This window comes from Corvus moneduloides, chromosome 4 (assembly GCF_009650955.1).
Source record: "Corvus moneduloides isolate bCorMon1 chromosome 4, bCorMon1.pri, whole genome shotgun sequence".
NCBI lineage: Eukaryota > Metazoa > Chordata > Aves > Passeriformes > Corvidae > Corvus > Corvus moneduloides.
In genome coordinates, this window is record NC_045479.1 from 12513341 (window position 1) to 12531176 (window position 17836).

At 41.8% G+C, this 17836-nt stretch overlaps 1 protein-coding gene and 1 long non-coding RNA gene across 2 annotated transcripts in view; one reads left to right on the forward strand and one right to left on the reverse strand.

Annotated features, from left to right (window-relative positions):
• The window catches only part of MPPED1 (metallophosphoesterase domain containing 1), a 63267-nt gene extending 62887 nt beyond the window's left edge, over positions 1–380 (reverse strand). Inside the window, exon 1 of the mRNA XM_032106925.1 lies at positions 299–380. The gene's annotated coding sequence lies outside the window, so the exon portion shown is untranslated. The remainder of the gene's footprint in view (positions 1–298) is intronic.
• Positions 381–577: 197 nt separating this feature from the next.
• Positions 578–4759, forward strand: LOC116443555. Its single transcript, XR_004239968.1, has 2 exons — positions 578–2917; positions 3603–4759. It is a non-coding gene; the product is annotated as an uncharacterized LOC116443555 (long non-coding RNA).
• Positions 4760–17836: the final 13077 nt, after the last annotated feature.

The following is a 17836-nucleotide window of genomic DNA, read 5'->3' on the forward strand; positions in this document are numbered from 1 at the left end:
GAAGCCAAGGGGAAGCTTGGTTGGGAGAAGCAAAGCCCTGACGCGCTTGGGGGTGGGTAGGTGGGGGGTGCGCCTGGGGGGGTTTCAGACCCTCGCACGGCAACACAGGCGGACCCATCCCCCCCGTCTCCTCGGTCCCCAGCCGGGGGAGGCGGTCGAACCTCACCGCCTTCCACCGATCCCGCACCGGGAACGGGCCCTGCGCGCGATCCTCCCGCCCGGGGCAGCCTCCCGGAACCCAGCCCCGACCCCATCCTTTCGGGGGCAGCGGGGCGGGGGCTCCCCTCCAAATACATACCCTGCCCGCCGGGGCTGCTTTGAGGACGCAGGATTTTGTGCGAGCGATCGTCTCCTTCTCCGGGAGCTCAGCCTCCCCTCCCCCCCGCCTCCCCTCCCCCGCCTCCCCCACCTCCTTTGGGGGGCCAGGAATCCCCCACTGCCGGCCCTGCCTCCTCCCCGCCCGGCCGGAGCGGTGATGCGCCGGGGCCGCGGCGCTGCATGGCCCCGGTGCTCCGTGCCCGCGGCCGGGCTGCGCTGCGGCGGAGCGCGGGCTGTCCCCTCCCGCCGCGGGCGCGGGTCAGCGGGGGCGGCGCGGGGCCGCCTCCGGCGGGAGGGGAGGCTGCGTCCTCCGGCCCCGCCGAGGGGCTGCGTGGCCCGGGGCACAGCCGAGGCAGCATCCTTGGGTAGCCTGTGTGTGCAGTCGGGAGGCAGGAACTCCGCGCCGGCTTTTCGCGGGGGGGTCCCGGTCGTCCCCATCCTTCCCGCAGCGGTCAGGGGGAAGTTTCGCTGCGGGACTCCGGGGGGTTTCTCCGGCCATCTCCCCGGGGCTAAGGGAGCAGCCGCCCGTCCCTTCGGCAGCGCAGGTGGTGGTGGGCGAGAAGGGCACGGGGGCGTCGTGGGGGACTCCGGAGGTCCGGTCCTGGCGGGGCACAAGGGGACACGGAGGTGGCCAAGGGAAGGTCCCTTCCCTGACAGCGCCTGGTGTATTTCTCAGAGGCACCGAGCACGCACAGCTTCCCTCTGCTTCAAAATCAGGCCATCGTCGAATCATAAATATATAATATTACACTCCTATGATATTATGAGTAGAGAGCAGGAGAGTTAAATGCATGCATTGAGGAGAGGCAAATTACATGTAAAGGGCTTTACTGCACAACTGCAGAGCGATTCTCAAATGAAAAAATTCAAATCCTTACAAGAATAAATTTAGTTCCTGTTCGCACGTTCCTGTATCGCCTGCTAGGCAAGAAAGCGTGCTGGATATCCAGCAACAGTTAGTGGAATTACATCTGGGTTTAGTACACATGGTGACTTACTGCTGGTCGAACAGCCGTCTGAAAATCCCGAGCTGGAAAATACCCGTTCTGGACAAGAAAATTGTACCTTGCACATTTCTTCTATGTCAGGATGAAACACACAGACCTGGGAAATGCTCTGGAGGAAATAAAGGAAACCATCTACCCCCACACACGGTTCTGTATGACTGAGCAGAAGCCAAACTCGCACATGGGCTCTGCCTGGGGCGGGGGGACCCCTCGGCTGCCCCCCGAGAAGTTCCCGTGTTCTGGGCATAGGCTCAGAACCCCAAAACTGGACCTGAAAACCTTCCCCCACAGCTTCCATTGCTGGCAAAACATATGTATTTATCTTGAAAGTTTGCATTTTGACATGTCAGCGGTTTTGCAACAATATAAATGTGCTTGAAAAATTTTTGATCGGCCTAATGGTTAGGACCTATTAGAAGCTGAAGAACATATTCACAATCAATTCACTTATTCAGATGCATGAATACAAGCTTAGAAAAGTAATTACAGGCACCTTTTTTTGGAAATCTTGAGGCTGTGTGGTTTCCCCATGGGAAATATGAGTAATAAATTCCTACAGAAAAAAAAAGAAGCAAATGTGCTAAGCATTGTTCTTATTTATTTTTGTCTTTAATATTAAAAATTGTTGATTAAATGTTCCAGGTGCGGCAAGGATGGCTGGATGCAAATCCTTAAGTTTAACTATTCTTTAAAAGAACAAGCAGAAAGATTTGATTTTGGTATCTTAGATCTTCTTTTCACTTTTTAAATTTTAGTTGTCTTTTGTAAGAGAAATGGATTTTTCTTTTTTGGTGAGCATGTAAACATAAGTCACATAAATCCAGTATTAGCAGATCTGGCTATTTTGATTTTTCAGCTGAAGGTTAGCATTGTATCTATAGAGTTAACATCATATCTATACACATTAAATACATCTGGCTTTGGTTTAAAATATTTTATTCAAAAAAATTAATTTCTCACCCTCTATTGTTACAAAAGGGTGAATAGTACTTGACATTTTTAGTTGTTTATGATTTGCATCAGGTTCTTGTATGAAAACTGACATTCAATTAAAATTCACTTGAGGTCATTTAAAATTGTTCATTAAAACTATCTTAAATATGCTTGATGTGTTTCAAAAGTATCTTTGCATTTTAAAATATTTTATGAAATGACTGAAATAATGAGATGGGAATTAAATTGGAAGCTTCTGGTAGCCATGGCTTTGACAATCTTAGAGAAAGTAGATCTTACCCTCTCACACTTGAGTTTAGCTGTAGATTGACAGAGGAAAATAGTCAATCTTACTTTTTCTTCTCTAATGTTGATTTTTCAGCTTTAATAGTTCCTAACTGAACTGCTCAAATGGATTGAAACAAAGAAGATATTCACCATGCCTGCAGAAGAAACTGCAGCTCTCAAAAATTGCTTTCCTGCATCAGTTGCATCCTGTTCCATCTGCTTAGCCAGGACCTTCAGTCAGGCCGGTGGCGTCACCTTCCAAAGCTCAGAAGCAGCAAACATCTCTTTGATTGATTGTCTTGACTCCTGCCAGTGCACCACAGCAAGGGGAAAGCTCAAGTTAGCTGCAGTATCGAGTGTCAATTTAAGAGGTGCAGACAAAATTTCAACAAAATGTTACTTGATTTTTTTTTTAAATAATTAGTCTTTGGGGAAGATATTATTGAATAATGTTGTCCAGCAAGGACAGTATTTGTAGGGATTCTGATCAAATTAATAGCATAATGAAACAAGGGACCCCTAAATAGTTACCCTTGATGGTACAAAGAGATTGTTACTTTGAGGTGGAAGGGCTTATATATCTCATTTTTGAATGATTAGTTTTGAAGACAGAAAATGCTCTATTTGAGCACTTAGGTAGCAACAGACAAAAATTTATTTCAGCTGATAGGAGAGAGAATGATCCCCTTATCTAAAGTGAAAGGCAGTTGGGCAAATGAAGTTCAGACAATCACTGGGGAAGGGAGAAATGGATAATAAATATAATCCTGTATAACAGTGCATCATTTCAGATGAATTTTTGTACTTGATTTGGCTTCTTGGTGGTTGGCAATTATTTATGCGTAGTTTAAATTAAACCTGTGCTTCAAAACCATCCGTTAAACGAACAAATCCAGCCTACTTTAGGATTTTTTTGTGTTTCTTGGGCCGTTTGATTTTTACAGACAAGAGTTAGTGCAGAATTCTGTCAGCACAGTGTCACAGCTGAAGAGGAGCAGTAGACCACTGCTGAGTGACAGCCTATAGCTCTGAAATGTGCCATCCATCCTCTCTTAGGTTCTCCATTCCCCATCCCCTGTGCTTCTGTGACATGTCAGACTTCCTGCACATGCCCTGCCGAGCTCGTCTGTGCCTGTGCACTCCAGTCTGCACTTCGCAAGCCGGTCTGACTCACGCTCCAACAGTGCTTTCCTGAGGGATCAGATGGAATGCACGTGTGCAAGGAACAGCTGATCTACACAATCTGGGTGGTCTTTGCCAGGACATGAGGATATGTGGTGTACCTGAGCTCTGAGGCACGTCTTTATGTCCATGAAACCTGGACAAATACAGAGAAATATGAGGTTGTGCCTGGGCATGGTTATCACATGGAGAGAATGATATTTTGTCCAGGATGGAAAGACCTGTTCCTCAGGCAGTGGAACTTCACACTGCTAACATATACACACACACAAAAAAAATTAAAAGTTTACAGGTTTCTTTGCTAAATTTTACATCTTTACCACAGAAAATTTGAAAATAGGTCTGATGAGTGACTAATATCCCATCGTCATTTCTTTAGTGGGAAGGAGGTCTCTAACCTGTGTGATATTTTTAATGTAATAAATACGCAGCTAGTTCTTAACACTAAACTTTCCAATCAAATCAGCCTCGTGTAGTTTTCCAGTAAACCTTAGTGATCCCCTTTCAGCTGTGGTTAGGTGTTCCCTGCAACTCCTCATAAAATACGGAGCCGTGGTACTCTGCCTGTGGGGAAAAAGCCTGGAGCCACATAGTGATGTATCTGTTCAGCAGTGTGAAAGAGAAATTCCCTATTCACAGCCCCGCACAGTCAACATTGCCTGCTGGTAAACTTTAAATTGCCTGGGTTGCTTAATGTCGTGATTAAAAGCCATTTGTTTCTTTCTTGTCTTATGCTGTGTTTGGCAAAATAGAAGGGACAAAAGTCTCACAATTGCTTGCATTCCCAGCAAACAATTGTACATTGTCCAAGTGTATGGGTTTTTCTCGTTCTTAAAAATATGGTCTAATAATACTATAGATACCTTAGGACCTTTTCATTTGCCCACTGTGAACAAAATGAAAAGCTGAAGTCTTGAATACCAAAACACAATTCTGTGACTTGTGAAACTGAGTAGGTATATCCAGCAGCTACAGAAAAACGACAGGACAAAACCTCAAAAAAGCCATCGTTGTTTCTTCCCAAAGCTGCCAAAAAATGGCTTCAGAATGATATTCAGCTTTTAATTAAGACAAATGAGAAATGTCACAAATTATGCATTCTACAGATCACAGCAAATCCAGGTAGAATGTAGAATTTCTCCTTAAACACTGATGTAATTCTAAGTTTCATTTAACATGAATTTTTCTTGAAGTCTACTATGTGTCAGAGGCTGAGATACTACAAATAACTCTAGAACCTGAATAGCAGTTGCTTATTTTCCTAAGAGCAAGATGAAATATCTGCCCCCTCCTGTACTAAAAATAGAAAATTAAGTAGAGAGAATAAAAAAGAAAACAAAGTATTTGTATTTTGAAATCTGTAAAATTATATATTTGGAACAGCTCTAAGACATGAGCTGCCTTTCAGTGTTATAAATTAGTAAATATTACTGAGAGACCATTTATAGCAATAAAAGGCTTTTTGTTTAGTTGGTTGGTTTTTATCAGTGATATGTATTCTTCAGCTCAGGGGAAAAAGTCCATTTCAACAATTAAGTGGACATATTTGTGCTCCTATTTTAGGAACATATTCCTTTTATAGGCATTAAACGCAGTTTACTACTGGAAAACTTTCATTTATTATATCTGTTTCATGTAGCGTCTTTCATGTAAACATTATGGAAAGGATTTAGTGTTGGATTTAGAAGTTGGGGTTTGGGGTTTTTGCCCTTTGTTCTCATTTTGTATTTTATTTCTTTGGAGAACTCTTTTTTTTTCCCCCTTTCAGGAAATTTCACATAATCTTTTCCATTCGTCATCAGCCAGGTTGCTGATTACCAGAGTAACTGCCAAGCTTTCAACTCCTTGTCATCAATGGGCTGTGAATGACAGACAGCATTAATGTTGGCAAGCTCCCACTCTCCTTTTTGCCTTTCCCAAATGTAATTAAACTGCACTAATACAGCAAAAGAAAAGCTGCAGCTTTATTTTACTCACCCTAATAACATAACAATTAAATCAGAGAAGCACACAATTCAGTCAAATAAACCCATCATGACAAGGAAATTCAGAGGTAAAGGAAGTGTATATCTACCATTTAGAGAGAAACATGAGTAGAGTCTTCCTTTCCTTTCCTGGCATTCCAGCAACTGCACTTCATTGACCTTCGGTGAGACGATGAGTCCAGCGTCTGAGGAACCACTCTCTTACAGCCTGGGGAAAGGCCTCCAGTGTTTCCTATTCTGTTGCACCTTTGGTTTAAGCATAAAGGGAATAATTAGCTTCTCCTACAAATGATCTGCTCTCTCCCTGGTAGGTGATGGCTGGATAAAGAACAGAAAGGATGAGGGTCACAAGGTACCTGTGACCTGCACGCCTTGTCCACCAGAAGGACATGGCATTCTCCTGAGCTTTGAGGAAGTCTTGAGCCTTTGTTTTAAAGACGTAGTGGCTAGACAACAGCCAGGAGTCAGGAAGAGGGAAAAACCAGAGTCCTCACCTCACTTGCAGAGCACTGTGCAATCTATAGAATGCACAGATACCACTGAAACAGATAAATTATCAGGAGATTTATATATATATATATGTTTCCCTGGACCAAGGCCAGTGAAGGAGTTACTGGCTCATAGAAAAGCAATGGAATTTCCCCATAAACCTCTCATTTCTCACAGCAGTGTTCTAGGATGGGAAGCAAGCACTCCTAAGGAGGCTGAGAACTGCCTGCCATGAGCTCTGTTAGCACAGCTCTGAGGCTGGCAGGAGAGCCTGTCTCATCCTTCAAGCCATCCTTAAAAGTAACACAGTTGGCTTACAAGACAAAGCAAATTTACAGCAATGCAAAGGAATAGTTTGACTAAATGCTGACAGAAGAAAATAAAGACTGTTACACAACTAGCCAGAAACAAGGGGCACCATACTCAAAAGAGAAAAGCCAGGACCCTCTTCAGCCTATATTTGGCCAAAGTAGACACAGCTTCCAACATGACAATCCTTAGGCCAGCCTGGCTAAACAGACTAAGTGAGTCTGTCTGCTTGTGCAATTTGGGTGACTAATGGTGACTGTTAGCTGACAGGTGGTACCTTATAAATCTAGCCTGTGCCAAAGTCTCTGAGGAACTGTTCAGTACATACTGTAAGTAAATATGTAAGTTCTGTAGAGTAAGTAATTTGCAACTCTGAACAAATAGTCCTACAATGCCAAAAGCAGTTCAGTATGATGATAATTTTCCAGAGGAGGAAAACTTTGGCTGAAATGATCTTTTAGACAAAGTTTAAAGCAGGATGTTATGCATTACATTTTTGTAGATCTGGAGCTGGGGTGATTTTTTACATGTTTGCTAATGTGGCTAAAGTGTAGTGAACAGCAAAAAGGAAAAAAAAAGGAGCCATGTAAAACATAAAAATGCAAGCCCACTGGAGAAAAAGCATAGTTGTATAAGGGGAAACACTAGAGAGATGGAATTGGAGGTTTCTGTTAGACTTGTTCTGATATAGTACTGTTGCTTTAAACAGGCAGTTGCAAAATGGCCCAAAAGACCTTTTGGTTGAGTGTCATGATTTTCTTCTTGATTCAGAAAAGATCAAGGCTGCAGTGTTCCAAGCCAGCTCCAGGCCCTCAGAGGGAGAAACAGCACATCAAACACCTACCTCATCTGTTTTTACCATCAAGCAAAGAATGAAGAGACCACAAAGGACATGGAAAAAACATATCAGAAGGGCACAACTGAGCCTTCAGCTGTTCTTGTGTGTCAACCATAATTCTTGTTAGAAAAAAACCATGGCAGATTTGGTTCCTGCGTAGAAACTACCTTGAATGCTTTAAAAGTCTTGCTCTGAGTTTCCATGAATAGATGATTCCCAAGGCTCTGTAAAAATTTAATCTGATTTTCAGACTGAATATTAAGTGAAGATTGGCAATAGAAATTGGCCCTAAAAATGAGAGAAAATGCTTGGGAATTTTGCAGCATTTCCATGTGGTGGCCTTTGATTGTCATAGTGGGCAGCTACATTTGAGGCACTGCTAAAGGAGGCTTTGGTCCAGGATTACTCCTGGCTTACTCACTGCACCTAAATAACACCCTGGGCACATGTTAGTATCTTTGAACAAAATTAGATATATTCACAAATAGGTTGGGATCAGCCCAAAGCTGCTGTCCTGAAACTGCACCCAAAGCAATGGGGATTGTGTTAAAAGAATGAATTTAGGTCTGGCACATATAAGAGTGGGGAGGGAAATTCTACTCCTAAGATCTTTGGACACCAGAGAGCTCCCCAGAGACTTCCAGACGTGCAGTTTTGAGGGACTTTAATCCTACCAGAAAAGGTTTATTCCCGTATTTTGCAATATTACATAACATCTGCAAAAAAGGGGAAGGAAAATGCTGTTATTTCAATGGTCATTGTGTGATTTACTATTCAGAGATGAAATGGTTCTTTTGACTTTTTCTCTGTTAACTGACCAGGGCTACAAACCTCATTTTCAATTAGACATTGATGCTACTGTTTATGGACTGGATATTGACATAGGAATTAAAATTACTTAAGAGGATGACAGTTTATTAAGAGTCAAAGGCTAAACTCTCACTAGTAAAATTACCTTGTGTTCTGCAAGTGGTTAAAACTGTAGAGTATATTCACAGCTACTTGTAGGAAAGAGGCTTCTGATGGGAATGGACCAGCAGCGGCTCTTCAGGTTCCAAACCAGAGGGGCAACTAAGCTCTGCCACAGACTGGAATAACTGGTGCTATGGATTTGTAGTAACCCAAACGCATGGATTCGGGCTTAACGTTGACTGCTATTGATGTCTTGTCCAAGTAACTTTATTGTGGGATTGATTGCAAATGCCAGTCTGAACAAGCAAGGAGCAAAAAACTGATTGTTCAGGGGAATGAGCACGTTTGGGGAGAGGTGATTTTTTCGTCCTCTCCTGTATTTTTTCAGAAGTGCAAATCTAGTGGAACAGTTGCTCCAGGGATTCCCAAGAAACTGAATTATTCCCACAGAGAGAATCTGCTACCAGAGTACTGTGCTATTTGCAACAGCCTTCCTGGAATATAATCTGTCCCAGTGTGAGTGAAAACTCCTGAGGTTTTTTCACCTGAGTGAAAACTCCATTCACAGTGGAACAGCTTGGAGTTTACCATCAAGTTCTGTATAAAAGATGGGAAGAAAGCAGTAGATTGTAAGCTTTATTAGCTGGCTCTAGATCTACCGTAAAAGAAGGATGTAGTGTAATGTCATCATTTAAAAACTTCTGGCTATTTGAGCTGTTGTAAAGTGCTATGATTTCCTTTGTATGAGCTACAAATGGATGCAGAAGTTGCTAGGAACTGTTGAGACATAGGAAAAGCCTCTCTTGAGCAGGATTTTGCTAAGCAGATCTTTCTGATATTTTTAATAAGGACTAGCATTTATTATTTGCTTGGGAATTTTGCAGTTCCCAAAATTACATAAAGATCACCTGGGAAGGCATTATCAGGGCCCTGATTACACTGTCTTAATGTCCCTGACCAGCCCCACATGAGCTCTCTACCCACACTCCTTGAGAGCCCAGGAGCTCCATTTAAGCTCAGGCCCAGCCTTTCCTTTTCTTTCTGAGCTTTGTTGGAGAGGCTGGGGGTCAGAGCTATGCTGTGCAGCCAGATTTGAACCCATGTTCTGATTTCCCAGCTTGACCTGAACCTGCCTCATCATCACAGTCTTGCCTTAAGATCTGAGTTCTTTGTTGGACCTGGCTACCATCTCTGGATTTGTACCTCCAGATATCCTGGAGTACTGTGGGCTGGAGCCTGGCCAGTGAGGCACCTGCCTTGGTGGCCCCAGCATTCCCCTTGGCTCACCTTCCTCTAGGGAATAGCCCTGCCCAGGTTGCTTCCTCACAGGTACAAAGTGGAGCACACTGTAGCAAAGAGGATTACCTAGATTTGAAACTTTGGGGTGGGTAATTCCCAGGTCAGGGAAGAAGTTTTGAATCAAAATGTTTGTGTAGATTGTGAGACTATAGAAAATCTGTTAAATACCTACCATCTTGGTGCAACAATTTCTGATAAGATAGTGGAGGAATTCAGAGTGGACGCTGGAAGTTCTGCTGCCTTTCTTATCAACAAGAGGCAGAAATTAGCATTTTGTTTTCCTTTTGAACATGTGGGAGTTTAGGCTAGTGCTTCTCACTCTTGCTTGGAGGCTGAAGACTTTGGGAAATCTTCTACATGGAGTTCTTGTGGAGCAACAATTATTTAGGTCATTCCAAAGGGAGAAAATCCAAAGTGTCCTATGCTTGCCTATTTAAAGACAACCTGTGATAAGCAGGACTATCTACTAGTGATGTTCCTAGTGTGTGAGCCAGGAGTACTTCCCTGCCCTTGGGTGTGGGTGCTGTGCCGAGACAACACCCAGAGCACATGAGCCCTTCATTTTCATGGAGAGATTCAAAGGAAGCTTGGAGTTTCTCAGCTGGGGAGATCAGGACTGCAGGGGTGTGCCAGAGATTACTCTTTTTCAGTAGCAAGTGTCATTCCTCAGACAAAGGGAATTTGTTAAAAGCATCTTAAGCCATGTTTGGTTTCACTGGATCTAAGATAGTTCCTAAGTTTCTGGCAAACTTTGGAGATGATTATGTCCTCCCCACAGAACACATCACAGATGGAACTACTTGGAACTGGAAGTTTGAGTCCCTATCACTGCTTTGTGAAGTCAATGCTCATTTTATCTGTGATAATCACTGAGCAGCTGAATGGTTTGGGGAACTTCCAGTTCAGAAGAATTCCTGAAAATATCTCACTTAGATTTGATTTGGACTGGAATCAAGTCTGAAAAGCCCCCTCAAATTTCCATTGAACTGTGAATCTTGCTTTTGAGCCAATTCTGATTGGAAAACTTAAACTGGCTAAACGTTGGATAGGGCCCTACATAGATCTGATGCAAATGCAAGCAGTGTCATTGAAGATAATTTGGGGTTCAGCCCTGGAAATAAATTGTCATGTCCAACTGAGAGCATTTCCAGGGATAAGATTGTTTCCCTCTCCTTTTCTCCTCCTCAAATTTGAGAGAATATTTGTCAACTTCAAAATAGCAAAGGCCATTTCAATAGGAAGCCCTCACCACGCCCCACCCCCTCCCCCTTAGGCCACAATGTGTGGGGTGCCTCAGCCAGAAATTTCTACTCATACACCTGCCACTGCTCAGAAGTCTCTTGTGTCTCTGCAAGCAGCCTGAAAGAAATCTGAGCAGTGAGTGGGAAACTCCAAAGACAGGGGCACCGAGCTACAATTTGGAGTAGCATATGAAAACACCCTAATAGATAGGATACAGCTGCTTAAAATTATGCAATTTGTATTGAGTCCTCTAGAAAGACTCTTCTACTTTTATTTCCTTTTGAAGGTGACATATAGGTTGAAACCTGCTATCCTAAGCTGCAGTGATAATTGAGGTTAACAGATACAGCTGTGAATTGCCTTGAATGGATCCCAGTGCCTCCCTTATAATTCTAGTAAGCCATAGGAAGCTGTAAAGCTTCTTCATGAAACGCTGCAGTAAAAGTGATGGAGATTTCAATCCAAACAAAGTTATTTGTCCAGAATCAAAGATAGAAAGGGTCTTCTTTGAGTCCTCTTCTGCTCAGGCCAACAGGGTGGCATCAGAAAAACAGCTGACCAACTGGTTTCTCCTCCAACTGGAACAACCTGCAGTGGCCAAAGTTGTGAGCCAGCAGGCAAGAGGTGTTATAACACACATGTTACTTGCTAGGATAGTTATGACACTTTAGGAACTAGTTTCTCACTTTCATCCACTGCATGGATCCAGTCCGTCATCTTGTTTTTTGCAAATGGACAGTAGGGAGAAAAAAAACTTTGGCACAGGGAGATGTGGATCCTTTCACTCTAAAGTTAAGGAATAGGGACAAGCACAAAGAAAAATTCCACAGTAGGAACTTTTTTGTTCATGGTGCCAAGAAAAGGCATGAAAGATTATACTATTAAGGTTGGAAAATAGGAATCTCATGCCACTGATGTTAGAACCTCGGAAATAATGTGTCAAAGATGTTGGAACATTTAGAATACAATCTTTTACTGTTTCGATGTCATCAACATGTTGTTCTCGCTGTTTTCTGAGACAGGAGAATTTATTGAGTCAATTTGTCTTCAGCATGTTAAATGTACTGTGTGTAGGAGGGCAAGCTAACCTTATTTATACAGTATTACAAGGGAGAATGCTAACTCACTTTTGCACTCTTGAAAACTGTATTTCTTCTGACAGAAAAATACCACACATTCAACACTCAGGTAGGTGTGAGAACACTGTTTCTTAAAAGAATGGCTTCAACAAAGAAGAAGTATACAGTGGAGTAACCCTACCTGTGGTGTTGAAACTACACAGAAAAGTTTATTTGGCTCTTGTTACTTTGCTTAAACTGCTCTCACACCAGGTACTCATCCATCTTCCCTACATAAATTATCTGTCAGAATGAGACCCTAAGATATCTTTTCTTGTTGACCTTGAATTATCGGTCCCCTTTCCATTTCATGCATTGCTGTAATCTTCTCAGCTCCACTTTTTTAAATTAATTTTTGTTGCTCTTCATGATTTTTAGGAAGAATTTTTTCTCTTTTTCTGCTTTGATATTAATTTTGTTACCCCTGTCTTACAGGTGTTGACAGAGCAAATGAAACTCAACCCTTTGCATTTTTCTTATCTTCAACCCTGGCCACTTCAAATCTGCTGTGTGACCCCAAGGGTCTCAGTTCTCCAGCCTGCTCCTCTGACTGAGCTGGTTTTGTGTCACTGTCTGGTACAACCTGTGCAGTAGAACATCCCTCTCCACTGCTGCACATACTCAAATCCAACTGGAAGCTGAGCTACTTTGTGTTAATTCCACATCTTACTGCAATATTCAAGACACTCCTCTAAGAGTTGCTTCCGACTGAGGTGCTCTTCATGCAAGTGATCTTCATAGTACTGAACTTCTGGGGCCGTTCTTTTCACATCCCCTTCCACACTTGGTAGCTGCCAAACACCTTTGGTATTTTCCCTGTTACTTTTCCTATATACCCATTTCCTGTACACACACACAGCTGAGATTGTGACTGTATGTATTCCTGTACCTATGTTCCCTGATATTTTCCTGCAATCAGTTTGAGATCAGTGGCTGTTTATTTGAAATTTCACCCTGAAAATCTAATTTAATTATGTGCTCTTTACATTTTTTACTTTTGCCCTTTTCATTTTCCCCTGCACACATTTCCCTTCTCAGAGCAGATCATTCCTCCAGTCTCATCTTTTTCAACCCTTACTTTTTATGTTTTCTAAGCAGCTTTGTATTTCCTACACTTTTAATGGTTGTTGGTCAAACCTCAATATGTACATTTCAGCAGAGCAGTCATCCCATGTAATTAAAATATTTAACAGCCCTTTTACCCCCTAGCGAAGGTAGGTTTGGTAATATTTCTAGATGATTAATTAATCCTTAAAAGCCTTCCTGTCTCTGAGAAGGCTGCCATATGTTTGACTTTCCCCCCCTTCAAGCAGAGGTGACGTAGCTGCTTTTGCTAATCATGTGAAAGGTGGTATCATATGCAGAGAGAGGATAACAAGCAGGCTGAAGCCAAGCTAGTCTAAGGGGTTCACAACTTGAGAGGCATGGTCTGACACCTCACTCCTTTTCCTCCCCACTCTGCCAAATATTTCTTCAAAACACGACTGGCTTCTTCTCTTGCTAAAATAGGGGTCCTTGCCATACTGCATCTCATGTCATAGATGCTACAATCTGTTCTCCTTTGGCTTTGTAACAGCAACTTCACTTATTCAAGCTAAGCCACTAGAAGCCACAGTCCTTGGATGTCAGTCTCATAGCTCTGTCTCTCTTTCCCTCTCCACTTTAAATTGTTGTATTGGCTTTTCACACTGAGCAGAACGTCATCAGTTGCCTTTCAGCACTCACTGCCTGTCTGGTGACATATCTGTCAACTTGAACCCAGCAAACACCCTGCTTCTACAAACTGGTATGGACCATCCTCCTTCCCTGCTCTCTAAAACCAAACCCATGTGCCTAGAACATGGTGCTTGATGTTTTGCCTTGCAGCCTCACTTATCAGCTGCACTGCAGTAATCTTCTCATTCTTCTGAATCTTGCCATTAATGACATTAAATGTCCAAAAGAAGCAGTCCACTCCTTAAATATCAAAACTAGGCTGGTGTTTTATAGAGATGTACATCTTGTTGTCCACGGTAGCGTCTCAATGAAGAGCAGTCTCTCACTGAAAATTTTGTCATAGTTGGGATACTTGCATGGTCACTGTTGTTCGCATGGATCCTTGACATCTAAAAATATCCTAATCTAAATAACTCTCTTTTCCTCAGCAGAGCTAATTGTAAGGTTTCTGGTCACTTAATTCACTAATGCTTGAAAAATTTGGTTAGTCTGGAACCCTTGGGGTCTGGCAAATTTGTTAAAAGCTGTTAATGACTTGTGGGGGTACTCTGGGAGAGATAGATTTGCATGTGCACACCGAGAACATGACTGCATGAGTGAAAACCCTAGAAAGAAGCTTTTAATGTTTGTGGACACGATATTAATTTGTTTTATTGTTACACATCATGTTTATCTCCCCTCACTGTCATTCCTGATAATGTCGCCTCACCTTCTACTACTTTTATTGGGTGTAATGCATTCTTATACCAGCACTCCCTCAAGTTTCCATGGGTATAAGATTGCAGGTGGCAGGAGATTTCCTTCTCTTGTCTTTTGTAGTTCAGATCATCACCTGTCAAAATAGGCCTAAAAAAAAAAAGTGTATGTATCCTTTGAACATACACAATTATGTATGAAAACTGCTTTCAAGAAGTTCTACAAGTTTGTGGATTTGAGAGGTATTGTAACTTATCACAAAGCAATTGAAAAAATAGTTCTGTATTAGTGTGTATAGAGAGAGAAGTTGGATACTTCTTTTCTCAGTTTTATTGCTCTTCTTGAAAGAACAAAGAGCTCTGGTGGCAGAGGTCACCTCTGTATCTGCATTTAGGACAGTGGCAAGCATTCAATACAGTCATCGGTGGGAAGGCCAGCTCACAAATAGGGGTGCTTTAATAACATGTCTAAACTCAGAACTTGGGCACTGTGAAGGTCCTCCAGAGCTCACAACGTGAATCAATTTGGTAATAATGCTGGATACTTCATAAAAGAAAGACTAAACAAAAAGAAACAAATAAAACCCCAAACAACCACCAAAAATCTCACTTGAGACCTGAAATTTGGATATTATTCAAACCACAGATGGAGGGAGCAGTACAACTAGTAGCTGTTGAAATAGGTCTGGAAGTTGGAAGAATCTCTGCTTAGTTTCAGTGATGCAAATCCTTTCAAAGGCAAGAGCTCAGTGTGCTGGAGCAGGGAAGATGTGAGTTCATTCCTCTAAAGTGGATAAAATGGCAGTGACATAAAAATATCTTTTTGATATCTGATGGTGTTAGGTCTTTAGCTAAAGTGTAATTCCACTAAGAAAGCATGACTTGTAATGGGACACTGCAAAATGAGGTCTGTGCCCACTGTAACCTTCATGGTTTTGGATTTTACTGTGAATGTAATGAATTAGAGCTAGGTTTGTCTAAATATGAGCAATAACAAGCGAGGTACTTAAAATTTGGGGTAAAAGAAGGAAACAAGATGGAGTTGCAGTGTCCCTGTAAGCTCTGTGGAGCAGGCTCTGATTCTTTCTCAGCACTTGCACCATGCCCAGATTAATAGAAGGACCCTAATTATGCATCTGGAGCAAGAGCATAGAAGATAAATTAATCTTCAAGAGACCCAAATCACAAAGCAATAGCATCTGAGAGGAAAATGTCATTAAACATGCTGCAAACATGCTAAAATTAAATCTACTAAGGGGATGTTTAGTCAGAAGATTTTACAAAGTTGGGTGCTTTGTCTACAAAATTCCTATTACATTCTGCTTGTATATTAGGCAATGATTTCCAGCTTCCTAAATTTGTTATTTGTTTAAATTTTCCTAATTACTTTCCTAAATTTTGTTTCATTACTTCCCACAATGTTAAACCACAGAAAAGAACATCTACAAAGTGAATTGTGCTTATCACTATCCAAAACAAGAGTATTAAAAAACCCCTAAACCTGTTAATTCTGCAACTGCTGAGGCATCTGTGCTGTAGCAAGATCACCACAAAGGGAGATTCTCAGTTCCACCAGTAAGTGATTGTGGATGCCACGCAACTTTCACTGATGTTAACGTTAAAACTCATAGAGTTTAGTGACTTGTTTTGAGTCATGCAATCTTATGCCTTGATTTACTTGGACTAAAAAGGAACTGAATGAAGAACGGAATGGAATGGAATGGAATGGAATGGAATAGAATAGAATAGAATAGAATAGAATAGAATAATAGAATAGACTAGGCTTTTTTTCCCCTGAAAAAAGCAGTTCCAGGTGGAGGATGAAAAAGGGGAGTAAACAACCTACTGGAAGAGGGAAAAATATATCTAAATAGGAGAGAAATTGAGAGATTTGCATTGTTACACAAAGGATTTCTAAGCGATGCTCTGATGTGCCCTTAAACTTTGTCTTGTACCTAAAGTCTCCGTGAGGCAAACCGTGAGTTCATGCCTCTGATGCCTGGTTCTCAGGAGGTTTATGGATTCTCTGCTTTCCAGGAAAAGCCCTAACTAGAGAGAAGATGATTTTTTGGAATAGACCTATCTTAAAATCCCCTTTCATATTTTTCCTTTTTCTCCAAAACTGTCCTAACCTTTAAACTACCCTAGGCCGCATAATAACCTCAACTGTATTTGAAGAACTTTCCTTATGAATCTGGCCACTTCTTTCCAAATCTACATTCTCCAGAAATAAAACACTTCAGGTCAAACAGAATGTTTCCTTTCACTGGAAAAGGAATGTTTTTCCTTTCCTTAAAGCTAAAAGTGTAACTGTGGGTCATACTGAAACCAAACGTGCATTAGATTCAGCTACCAAAATCATTTATTAACACAGCTCTATGGCAGGGTGTTTTTCATGGCAAATCAACAACTGTAGTGTGCCTTAGGACCTTTGGATGAAAGGGATTGTAGAACTGGAAGGGATCATTAGGTATATTTAATTTGCCTTTAGTAGCATGATGGAGGAAATAATCAGTGTATTAAACATACATGAAACATTTTTGGAATGTGTAGTCTGTTGGAACGGAATGAATAGTTCATGTTATTAGCTGGAAAATGAAGTATATATAATCCACTGCGTGTGGTTGTCATCAAAGCCCTACTAGGAATGCAAGACTAAATGTGCTATTTTTACCTTCTTTTTCTTTCCTGCTTTGTTTGTGGCTTTGGCAGAACAAAAAAAGACCTGGATAAATGAGAGAGATTGTTTTGCATTTATCATGATTGCGTTTGAGGCGCTGTCTCTAGCATGAAGGCACAATAAGCCTTTCATTTATTATTTGCATTAGAGTAGGGCATAGACGCCTAGGCTGATAGCAAAACTCCACCTCTCGGCACTCTGTGCTCATGGGGAGGACCAGTCTCTGCATCTGAAGAGCTTATGATAAAGCAGCTGTGGCAAATGATGAGGGGCAAACAGAGCCACAGAGGAGGAACCCTGTGCTCACCCTGCATGTGGAACATCATGTGCTTGGTTTCTGCTCTGCTGCCTCCCCTGATCCTTAATAGATGTGGATCCTTATTGGATGAGTGTGATACGCGAGTCACTAGAAAGTGCACTCATACATACCTGTGCTATTTTAACTTTGTTGTGACAGAAATTTAAAAATAAATATATTCCTTTCACCTTCCAAATCTGACCTGGCAAGAACATTCATTTTAAAAAGCTGGTGGTAATGCCATACAAGACATTAATCAGCCTTCAATCCATACCCTTCGTAAGAGAAAATGGGATGGTACATGCCTAGTCTTATTTTATTTCAGTATTTTAACAACAGATGCAATGCTGCCTTTGTTATTATCCTTTATTCCTCAGACAGTGTTCCCCCTCCTAATTATTACTTGTCATCTTCAGTAAGATTGAGAAATGGCATTTTTTTGAGCTCAGGTAAATATCAAAGCAATCTCACTTGTAGTGACAGAGCTGCTTTCACTGGGGAGTGAAGTGTAGTGAACTAAAAAAAGA